This window comes from Heteronotia binoei, chromosome 10, assembly GCF_032191835.1.
Source record: "Heteronotia binoei isolate CCM8104 ecotype False Entrance Well chromosome 10, APGP_CSIRO_Hbin_v1, whole genome shotgun sequence".
NCBI lineage: Eukaryota > Metazoa > Chordata > Lepidosauria > Squamata > Gekkonidae > Heteronotia > Heteronotia binoei.
This window is the reverse complement of record NC_083232.1, coordinates 10,780,577-10,792,436: the sequence shown is the minus strand read 5'-3', so window position 1 is coordinate 10,792,436 and position 11,860 is coordinate 10,780,577.

Genomic DNA, 11,860 nt, shown 5'->3' with positions numbered 1-11,860 from the left:
CAGAGAGGGGAATGGCAGAGTCCGTGTTCAGGACTGGGTGAGAAGCTCCGTGGCGCACTTTCTCCGACAACTAGAAAAGAGCAAGAGTCCAGAAGGACTTTACAGACGGGATGGGGGAGAAGTCGGATCTAGATTATTTTAACCCAGGGGTGACCAAACTTGCTTAATGTAAACACATCTTCCACTATATTTCAATGTATTTTTTTTTCCTAATGGCAAACTAGAATGATGCATGTATTTATATTGCATGTTAAAAGGTAAATTAGTTGGAAAGGAAAAACGTCTGGGAAAGAAATGCCTTCTTTTTGACACAGGTTTATTAGCAATAGAATAATTAACAGGCATTCTCACATGTTACAGTTTTATGGTTTCCCACACTAATGCAACCCAGATCAAAGGTTTTCGGAATTTGTTAATTTTACTGTTCTGCTATTGGTTTTTCAACTTTGTACCACTTGGCATTCCAAACCCCACCTGCTAGATGGGGCTCTGCTTACTGTACCTCATTCCTCGTCTGAAGAAGCGTGCGTGCACACGAAAGCTGGCGTTCTGAATAAAACTAAGTTGGGCTTAAAGGTGCAACTGACTCCTATTTTGTTTTGCTTAATGGAAGAGCCACACCAATAAACGTCAAGATGTTTGAGAGCCGCAAGATATGAACATCAGATGTCTGGAGAGCCGCAAGACAGGAAGGCAAATATATGGGGGAGGGAGAGGTGGAAAGGAAGCAACTTTAACTTTTAATGCATTCTCCGAGCCACCAACTGGCTTGGAAAACTGATTTAAAGAGATATGCCTTCTCCAAGAAGGCCAACAGGGCAGTGAGGGGTTCAAGAGCCACACAATATATGTCAAAGAGCCACATGAGGATCCCGAGCCACAGTTTGGCCACCCCTGTTTTAAACGGATCCTCACGAATTCATATGATTTTTATATTGAAACAAAATACCACCATCATACAAGCAGAAATAAGCATGTCAGACTCAGCAGGAAGATTTCAGCTCAGTGAAAGAAGCCATTCGGACCTTCAGAGAGCATCTCAAACAGAGAAGAAACGCCCAAGGGACTGTCTTGGGTCCACCGAACTCTCAATGCAGTTGCTATTTCCTCCACTGAGGGTGAAAGGAGATTTCCCTAGATGAACTTCCTTGTCACTCTGGAAAGGTCCTCCTTGAAAGTCAAAACCAGAACATCTTTACTGTTGATGAGAATTGTTAGACCTCCCCTAACAGTCTTAACTCCCAACAAAGTATGTAAAGACAGAGTTGCTTCAAGGCACCAGCAATGTGGAACGCCCCCACCCCGGAGGCCATAAGGGCCCTGCGGGATCTCTCCCAATTCCGCAGGGCCTGTAAAACCGAATTATTGCAGCAGGCCTTTAACATTTAAATGGGGGAGGGCTGCCATCCTACACTGCTGAGCGATATTACTCATAAGGAATTACGACCACCGTAGGATCGCTGTCAGAAAGAAAGTTACGATTCTGCCTGTTGAAGTTAACAGCACCATGGTATGTATTTTATGTACTTCATTGTTGCCTTATTGTTTTAAATTGTATTTTCAAATTGTTTTAAACTGACTGTTAGCCGCCCTGAGTCTGCTTGCGGAGAAAGCGTGATAGAAAATTAAAATAATAATAATAAAAGGTCATCGTTCACCTTTTAACACCCCCAAAGGAAGACCCGAAAAAGAACAGCGAAGTCTGGTGAGAGGACTAAAGTTCGGAAACTCCTAAGTGGAGGTAAGTTGTTCAATACGTACACTCTGTTTTAGTTCTAGAGCCAAGTACGTTGTGTCTTCCCCTTTTTTTGAAATGGATCATTGGATCTCCCCTTAACAGACTGTGGAACCTTCCTTAACAGAGCTGTGAAGAGGTGAAACGTTTGCAGAGATGCTGTTGCTTCCAGTTCATCGCTAGATGCCCAAGTCAAGACTTCAAAGAAGGAGGAGCTAAGTTAGCAACACCTCCAAAGTTTGACACCTCCAGCTCCTTCAAAACTCAGTTAAAGTTTAAACTCAAAATTGACTATGTGCACTGACTCAACTAGAGGTGATTTATGCTTTTATTTTTGTTATTCCTTCCCATTTCACAATGCTAGCATCAGTGTTTCCTGTATTATCCATTCCCCCTTTCCCCAAGGCAGCAAGTCATTTGTTTCTACTGGAATCCTAGAGTGCACAAGAAATTCATTCACCGCTAAAACCCAGTTTACATTTGCTACTAGGGTTGCCAAGTCCAACTCCAGAAATATCTGCGGACTTTTGGAGTGGAGCCAGGAGACTTTGGGGGTGGAGCCAGGAGACACTGGGGTGGAGCTAGGGGGAGGGGAGGAAACGGCGCCGGGGAGCGTGGCGAGCCGCCCCGTCTCAGAGCGGGTGACGCCGCTGCGCAGCTGCCGCCTCTTCTCTGCTCGCCGTGGCTGCTCCTCCAAGATGGGCTCAGGCTGGCCCCATCTCGGAGGAGCAGCTGCAGTGGAATCGGAGGGGGGGGGTGGAGGCGGGCCAGGGGCGTGGCGAGCCGCGAGTCCGGGTCCTAGAAGGGCCCGGATTTGTGGCTCGTCATGCTCCTGGCCTGCCTCCGCCCTCCCCTTCTCTGGTTTTGCCTCGGAGGAGGGGCGGGCGATGCCGCTGTGCAGCTGCCGCCTGTTCTCCGCTCGCCGTGGCTACTCCTCCGAGATGGGCTCAGCCTGGGCCCATCTCGGAGGAGCAGCTGCGGTGGGCGGGGAGGGGGGCGGCAGCGGCGTGGCGGCGTCGCCCGCTCCAGGATGGGGCGGCTCGCCATGCTCCTTGGCACCGTTTTCCCCCCCTCCCCCCGCTTCCGTTTTTTGGGGGAGCGGGGGAAGAGGCTGGAAATCCTGGGGTCCCCCGCCAGGGCGGGAGGGTTGGGAAGCCTATTTGCTACGCAAAAGCCGCGGCACTTCCTGTAACTCCAGCGCAGATGGTGGGAAATCCGACCGGGCGCTACGGAGGGAACAGGGTTGTGACTGCGTGGTAAGCCGTGTGCAAAAACAGTCTCAGTGAATTCCCAGTCAACTTTGCTCCTCTCTGTCCCCACTTGTTTGCTGCAAAAGGTTCCCCTCCGCACACGCCAGTATGAGTTATTTTGTCCTAGCAAGTCTACCTGCGGCCACTATTGAAAGAGCATGACTGGATCCAGAGGAAGTGAGTAGTCCATCTGTCCTCAACAAGGGCCAGGACTTTTTCTGTTCTGGCCCCGACTTGGTGGCACACTCTTGCCAGAAGACATCAGGGCCCCGCGGGATCTTCTGCAGTTCCGCAGGGCCTGTAAAGCCGAGATGTTCTGCCAAGCCTTTGCATGAGGATAGCGACGGTTGCCATGCTGGCACCTTCTTCTCCCCACCCCCCTCTTGGGAGCATCCCCCTCACCCCTGATATAATGACTGAACAACACCACTTCAAATGAGACGCCATTGTGGTTTTGTAATCTATTTTTAATGTAACTGGTTTTATTGATATTAAGATATGTATTCTATTTTAATGTTGTACATCGCCCAGAGCCTGGCACTAGCTGAGATGAGGCGATTCATCAAGTTTAAGAAATAATAATAATGGTCCTGTTCACGCTCTCTTCTGCACACAACCACTATACCAGTCTGGGCCTGGAGTAAGAGAGAAGCCCCGTTGCTTAGCTGAGGAAAACTGCTACTTTCTTTGCAGGCCCAAGCCGGAGGACAATTTGATGCAGCAGACGCATGCGGAGCAGTGAGTACATGAGGAAGAAGCAGCCCTCTGTTCCTTTAACATTTGGGGCTTTTGTTTTCTTTGTGCCCAATGGATGGTGCTGCTGAAATTGCCTTTGTTCTGAGGGCCCATCCTGAGGCGACACTGAAAATCCTGTCACATCCGATGCTGACATATTATCACTCAAGTTTTATCGTTAACCGCAGAGCTGTTGGTTTTATAATAAATGCTTGTTATACTGAAGCCATTAAACAGGTTTTGGGGTAGGAAAGGAAACCTGGAACCAATCAAACGCCTCCCCAGCTAACACACTCCCCATTTGGCCTGCTGCTTGAAGAAAAGACTTAAGAAGAGTGGCTCTCCCCAGCTGGAAGAGGACGACGAGGTAATTGCCGGAGGGGCGGGTAACAGATTCAGAGCTCCCCCCTCCCCAAGTTGCCATATATGCCCCAGGGGTCGCTGGGTCGTTCGGCCTCCTAAGATCGTCTGATAGTCCCCAGTCCAAGAGATGCCCGTCTTGCCTCTACCAGGGGCAGGACTTTTTCCATCCTGGCCCCGAACTGGTGGAATCGGCTCCCTATGGAGATCCGGGCCCTACCTGGCTTGCTAGCCTTTCGTAGGGCCTGGAAAACACAGCTGTTCCGCCAGGTCTTTGGATGAGGCAGCGGGCATCTAGTTATTGATCGATTGGCCTCCCCCCTACTGTACTGTGATGCTGTACTGCGGTACTACTCTGTGCTATACCACCTCGCTGTCATGTCATCTTGCTGCACTTCGATGAACGTTGTAATTGGTTTTATTATGATTTTATTTCTATTTGCTGTACTCCACTCCGAGCCCCCCCCACGGGGGAATGGGCGGAATATAAATAAATGAATAATATAAAACAGCTCCCGGCAGGGGGGCTGGCTGCAGACGAGCTCTAGCTAGCCCCCCTACATCACCATCAAGGCTAGCGTGACTCTCAGCGGCACCGCTGCAACTTCCAAAGAGCCTCCTGAAAGAAAAGCTCTGCCCCAACTTTGTTGCTGCCAGCACAACCAACACAGCTCTCTGCCTTGCATTTGCCCTGGCACAGCTGGAGACGGACAAAGAGTTTGGTCCAGAAGGCACTCGTCTGCGGCTTCAACTTTGTCTGCCTGAGGAGAAGCCACTGGTGGAGGCAGGGTCAGCCCTAGGGCCCACAGCAGCCTTGCTGGCTGCCACCCTCCTGTCAAGTCGGCTGATTCAATAACGAGGCCTTGTTGATACAAAGTAGCTAGTTTATTGATATCATAATTCTTGACTACAAGGAGATTGAAAGACTAAAGATCATACAATAGAATGCAATAATATAAGGTACACTTCAAAGGGATTCTTGAGGGAGGGGTACTATGCAGGGCACATTCACACACTGATGTTACAATTTCGTTCTCAGGCCTGCTTTGGCCTTGAGCGTCTCTTCGGCTCCAACCTCCCCTGATGCCCAGCCTGAGAAGGCACTATAATCTCTTTCACATATTCCCATTTCAAAGAAAACTACATAACAAAGGAAAGGAGGGGGGAAGAAGAGCTCAAGCTAGCAGCATTGGAATACAGTATGGCTTTACCCAGGATGCTTCTCTCCTGAACCAAAGATTGAGTGCAGGCTTGACCAGAGTTAAAGCAGACTTGACACACACACACACCCCACTTTCCCTGCCACCCCTTCATAACTCTATCTGCCCTTCTGGCCAGCGGGAGGAAGAAGCGGTGGCAAAGAGGAAGACAACAGAAATCATCAGGGCGGAGAAGGAGAAGCAGCAGCAAGGAAACAACGGGGGAACTTAAGATAGCAGCGATCGGGGTGGGGAGGGAGGGGAAGGAGATGGGGAGAAGCGGCAGCAAGGCAACAACGGGGGAACTTAAGATAGCAGCTATGGGGCGGGGAGGGAGGAGAAGGATACGAGGAGAAGCGGCAGCAAGACAACAACGGGGGAACTTGAGACAGCAGCGATGGGGCGGGGAGGGAGGGGAAGGAGATGGGGAGAAGCGGCAAAAAGGCAACAACGGGGGAACTTGAGACAGCAGCGATCGGGGTGGGCAGGGAGGGGAAGGAGATGGGGAGAAGCGGCAGCAAGGCAACAAGAGGGGAACTTAAGACAGCAGCGATCGGGGTGGGCAGGGAGGGGAAGGAGATGGGGAGAAGCGGCAGTAAGGCAACAATGGGGGAACTTAAGATAGCAGCGATGGGGCGAGGAGGGAGGGGAAGGATACGAGGAGAAGCGGCAGCAAGGCAACAATGGGGGAACTTGAGACAGCAGCGATGGGGCGGGGAGGGAGGGGAAGGAGATGGGGAGAGGCAGCAGCAAGGCAACAACGGGGGAACTTAGACAGCAGCGATGGGGCGGGGAGGGAGGGGAAGGATACGAGAAGCGGCAGCAAGGCAACAACGGGGGAACTTAAGACAGCAGCGATGGGGCGGGGAGGGAGGGGAAGGATACGAGGAGAAGCGGCAGCAAGGCAACAACGGGGGAACTTGAGACAGCAGTGATGGGGCGGGGAGGGAGGGGAAGGAGATGGGGAGAAGCGGCAAAAAGGCAACAACGGGGGAACTTGAGACAGCAGCGATCGGGGTGGGCAGGGAGGGGAAGGAGATGGGGAGAAGCGGCAGCAAGGCAACAACGGGGGAACTTAAGACAGCAGCGATCGGGGTGGGCAGGGAGGGGAAGGAGATGGGGAGAAGCGGCAGCAAGGCAACAAGAGGGGAACTTAAGACAGCAGCGATCGGGGTGGGCAGGGAGGGGAAGGAGATGGGGAGAAGCGGCAGTAAGGCAACAATGGGGGAACTTAAGATAGCAGCGATGGGGCGAGGAGGGAGGGGAAGGATACGAGGAGAAGCGGCAGCAAGGCAACAATGGGGGAACTTGAGACAGCAGCGATGGGGCGGGGAGGGAGGGGAAGGAGATGGGGAGAGGCAGCAGCAAGGCAACAACGGGGGAACTTAGACAGCAGCGATGGGGCGGGGAGGGAGGGGAAGGATACGAGAAGCGGCAGCAAGGCAACAACGGGGGAACTTAAGACAGCAGTGATGGGGCGGGGAGGGAGGGGAAGGAGATGAGGAGAAGCGGCAGCAAGGCAACAACGGGGGAACTTGAGACAGCAGTGATGGGGCGGGGAGGGAGGGGAAGGATATGAGGAGAAGCGGCAGCAAGGCAACAACGGGGGAACTTGAGACAGCAGCGATGGGGCGGGGAGGGAGGGGAAGGAGATGAGGAGAAGCGGCAGCAAGGCAACAACGGGGGAACTTAAGACAGCAGCGATGGGGCGGGGAGGGAGGGGAAGGAGATGAGGAGAAGCAGCAGCAAGGCAACAACGGGGGAACTTGAGACAGCAGCGATGGGGCGGGGAGGGAGGGGAAGGATATGAGAAGCGGCAGCAAGGCAACAACGGGGGAACTTGAGACAGCAGCGATGGGGTTGCATTTGAAGTGTTTGAGGAACCATAGTTGCAGAGTCCTCATATGCAGCCTGGTGAAGACCAGAACCTAAGTAGTGGCTGCCATGAGGCCCCAAAAGACACTGTACCTGATGCGCTGTGACCGTAGGTCTGTGCTGAATGGCCCAAACAAGATTGATTATGTCGTCCGCTCGATTTGGAGGCAGGAAGGCCTTGCAAACATTGGTGTCTATTATGGCTCCTATAAACTGCACCCTCTGGGAGGGTTGAAGGTGTGACTTCTTTTGGTTGACCTTCAGTCCCAGCTCCCGAAGCAGAGAGAGAATAATGGAAATGTGCTGCAGAAGACGGTCCTTGGATTCTGCCACGAGGAGCCAATCGTCTGTGTACAGGAACAGGGTTATTCCCTGCAATCTCAGATGGGCTGCAATAACCACCATAGTCTTGGTGAAAATCCTGGGGGCTGTAGAAAGGCCGAAGGGCAATACCCGATACTGGAAATGGGCTGCTCCAATGGTGAATCTGAGGTACTGCCTGTGAGAGGGGTGAATGGAGATATGGAAGTACGCGTCCTGTAAGTCCAGCGTGGCCATCCAATCTCCGTGATTGAGAAGAGGGAGTATGTTGGGTAACGAGGTCATTCTGAATTTGTGGTAGGTGATGAACAAGTAGGTGATGAACAAGGCTCGAAGGTCCATGATGGGCCAAAGACCTCCGTCTCATTTTGGGACCGTGAAGTAGCGAGAGTAAAAACCGAGTCCCCTTTGATCTAATGGAACTTGTTTGATGGCTTGTTTGAGAAGCAGAGACTGAACTTCCTGTCACAAGGTGTCTGAAGGGCTGGTGGAAACGAATGTCAGGGTGGTTGGATTCTGATGGAATTCGATCATGTAACCCCTTCGGATTATGGATTATGGATAGGACCCATTGGTCTGAAGTGATGTAGGTCCATGCCGGGAGATAGGAGAAGAGACGGATATGGCCTAAGGAAGACGGGTGGAAGGGAGGAAGGACAAAAGGCAGTCAAAGCCCCTGCTTGGGCTGTTTAGGGCCCTTCTGATGAGAAGATTAAGCTGAAGAAGGAGAGTATTTAGATTTGGTTCCATATGAAGGCTTGGTGAATGGCGGTGTTGATTTCGGGCGCCAAGATTGCTCTGAAGAAGATTTTGAGTAAGGTTTCTTATTCCACAGTTTGGGCCAAGGTCGTTTAACTTGGGAACGTGGCGTGGAAACCCCCAGGTTTCTGGAGGTTCGGATACTCTTATCCATCTCCTGAAGCACCGAGTCAGTATTGGAGCTGAAGAGGCCATTGCCATCGAAGCGTAGACCGTGACCAGGAATGGTGTCATAAAGTGATGGCCGTTGTCAGGGTCTTGGCACAGGTGTCACCCGAGTTGAGTTGCTGCTTAGCCAGAATCATTCCCTCCTTTTGAATCTTCCGCAGAGCAGACATGCTCTGTTCCGGGAGGCTGGGCAAAATGTTGGAAACCTGCTCCCAGAGAGTGTATTGATATCGACCCATGCAGGCGGAGTAATTGGCAATTTTCACACCCAGGGAGCCAGCAGAGTACAGCCTTCTTCCTAGGTTATCCAATTTTCCCCCCTCCTTGTCTGGTGGAGCAGAGTGTGTCTTCTTCACTTTGGAAGATGAGGACACAACTACGGAATTCGGCTTGGGATGGGTGCAGAGGAAGTCTGCACTGGACTCTTGAATGCGATACATGTGGTCCAGTCTGCGAGATGAGATGGGCGTGAAAGCTGGTTTCTCCCAAGAAGATTTTGCAGTATGCAGCATGACAGTAGTGAGTGGTAGAGCTACTGCAGTAGAAGTGTCCATTTGAACGATGTCAAATACAGTATCTGTAACCACTGGTTGAGCTTGGACCGTAGTGAGGGACAAAGACTGAGCCATACGCTTGATAAGATTGCCATAAGACTTTAGGTCCTCCGAGGGCGAAATGGGTTGCTCCTCCACTATCTTTTGTGGTGGAGAGGGTTCCCCAGGTGAAGACGTTGTTTCCTGTTCCTCCGGCGTCAACCCTTCAATGGACCTGGGTGACGCATCAGAAGAATCAGAGCGCTCCAATAAATGTGGAGTTGGGGATGACACAGGCTCCATTATTCCGCCCTTAGACTGCTCCAAAGTGGGGTCCCGATGGGGTCGAATAGGCTCAACATCGGGCGGCTTCAACACCGACGTAGAAGGTGCTCTTTTAGATGGTCGGTAAGAGGTTCGGGATCGATGAGAAGCTTTGGAAAGCTGATCCCAGTTCATCTTTAATTTACTATGGTTTTATAATTTTTATGTAATTTTTAAACTGTATCTTAACTGTTATCTTTTATAAATTGTGTAACTGATCACGGTATATACCATGTCCTGTTAGCCGCCCTGAGCCTGCTTCGGCGGGGAGGGTGGGATATAAATAAAACTTATTATTATTATCTGGTGAGGTGGAAGCCAAGGAAACGAAGGTTGCAGCGGATATGATGAGCTCCGTCGACATTGAGGCGAGGATCAGAGGACTTAGCCAACGACCTGGTGAGGCGAATAGCTTCAGTGGAGGAACGATCGGTGCCGTCGGGTCCGATGGAGAGACCAGAAGAGCTGGAGAGACGGATTTGGTATGCTTTGGCTTATTTGATCTCTTAGCCTTCTTCTTCTTCTCCTCATGAGCGCACTTATCCTCCTTATGCCTCTTAGCAGGCGTAGAGGAATCTGACATAGCAGCCAAGCCCGAGGGCAGTCAGCGTCGGAAAGGGGACGATCAGTCTCGAGCAATGCCAATGGGTCAGCCGATGTGGTCGGTTGCTCGACCCGTTCTGCTGAGGGCAGTTTCCGAGGGAATAGTGCCTGTTCCATAAGGGCTGCTGCAAGGCGGGCAGCTCTGTTCTTTTTGGTCTGTTTAAAGAACTTCGCGCAGTGCGCACAAGAGTCCATTCTATGGAGCTCCCCAAGGCACAGTAGACACAACGAATGTCCGTCAGCTGGGGCGATCTTACTCCCACACTTAGAACACCCCCGGAAAAATCCCCAATGTCTTTCCATACGAAAATAGAAGGAAGGACGGATTGGGGGGAAGAGGGGGGAGGGTGGAAGAGCGGGAGAAAAAATAGGTCTTCGCACCCACGCTCCCCAAAAAGCCTAGTACTATAATTAACTAACTATAACAACTGTAACTATAACTACAACTATATCTATAAATATTTTTGAAAAAAGCAGTTCACTGACCGAAGCGACAAAAGATCAACCGATCAGCGCGGCGGTCAGAAGAGAACTGGCGGGATGTCCGCGCCTGTCTCAGTGGGCATGCGCAGTCGGGCTTCTGGGCATGCGCACTGGGACGCCAGTGTGGAAATCCGCAGATTTTAAGTTTACCGATTGAGATTGGCGCCAAATCCCATCAGTGTGATGCACAGAGACCACGAAGAAGATCATTAACAATTTGAGATATACAGATGATCATCCATATTACTGGCAAAAAAATAGTGAAGAAATGACTACTGATAAAGTTAAAGATGATAGAAGTAATGATTTCTGAAATCAGAGTGAGATTGAGACTAGAAAGGACAGCCACGAAGGAGCTAGAATATAGGCGTGTCACTGGAAACAGAGATCGAGATAATTCGTTTGATAGCATTTCCCATTACTGCGTTTGGTTGTTAAAGTTGGACAATGAAGAAAGCTGACGGGAAGGAAGTTGATTCATTTGAAACGTAGTGTTGTGGGAGAGTTTTACCGATACCATAGACCAGGGGTATCAAATTAATTTGTTACGAGGGCCAGATCCGACATGAGACCTTGTTGGACTGAACCATGCGTGTCATAAAGCGCAATGCTAGGTTACAGAGATATAAACTTTGTAAGGGACACAAACGCAATTAAAGATTTTTTTCTAAATAAAAAATAAAACACGCTTGAACAGCACTCTTGCCATACGTTGTTTACTTAACAGTCTCTGGTAACTGTCAGAACTTAAGAACTTCAAACGGATCCCATACTTGGTTGCAAAGTTAGGATTTTATTGAAGAGAACTAAGCACTGGAAAAGGCAAGATAACAGTGATGGCGAGAGCCAGCACCAACTCAATTTTATACACGTAAAGCAAACATCTCACAAAGCCACAATTCACACCGTAGAGGCACATCTGTCTTCTCACCATCACTATCAGTAGAGAGGATGCCTCCCTACTCCGAAGGCCATGCTGCTCGGCTTCAAAGGGTCCCAGTGTGAGAATGTGCAGAGACAAGACATAATTCATTCTACAGCCCCAAATATTTTGGATACCAGTGGGGCAAGGTTAATTACTATTCAAGCACTCTGGGTTAAGCAGAGGTTACAACATGGAGTCAGTTTGGTTCAGTAACAATACAGCTCTAAGCCACAGTAACACTACCATACAGCGTTGGTCACATTATAGGGGACCAGCTGTAAAGATACAAGTTCTGACAGTAACTAACACCTCTTGCTTTGAATGATTGCATCAAAATCTGGAAGATAATGTCTGTGCTGTAGCTGTTCAGGTGTGCATCTGTAAACTGAAAGCCTGCTTTTGCTTTATTGACACTCGTTAACAGAAATCTCACGGTCAATGCTTCGAGCCTAAGACCGAGAGGAAAACATGACACGACTGGGCATTGTAAGCTTTTGTACACAAGTTGCTTTGTATGCTAGTCAAGAATAGGTGAAGGCACGAGGGCTCTGTGTTTGTCTACAAAACCATTAGTCTTCTCTAGAGAAATA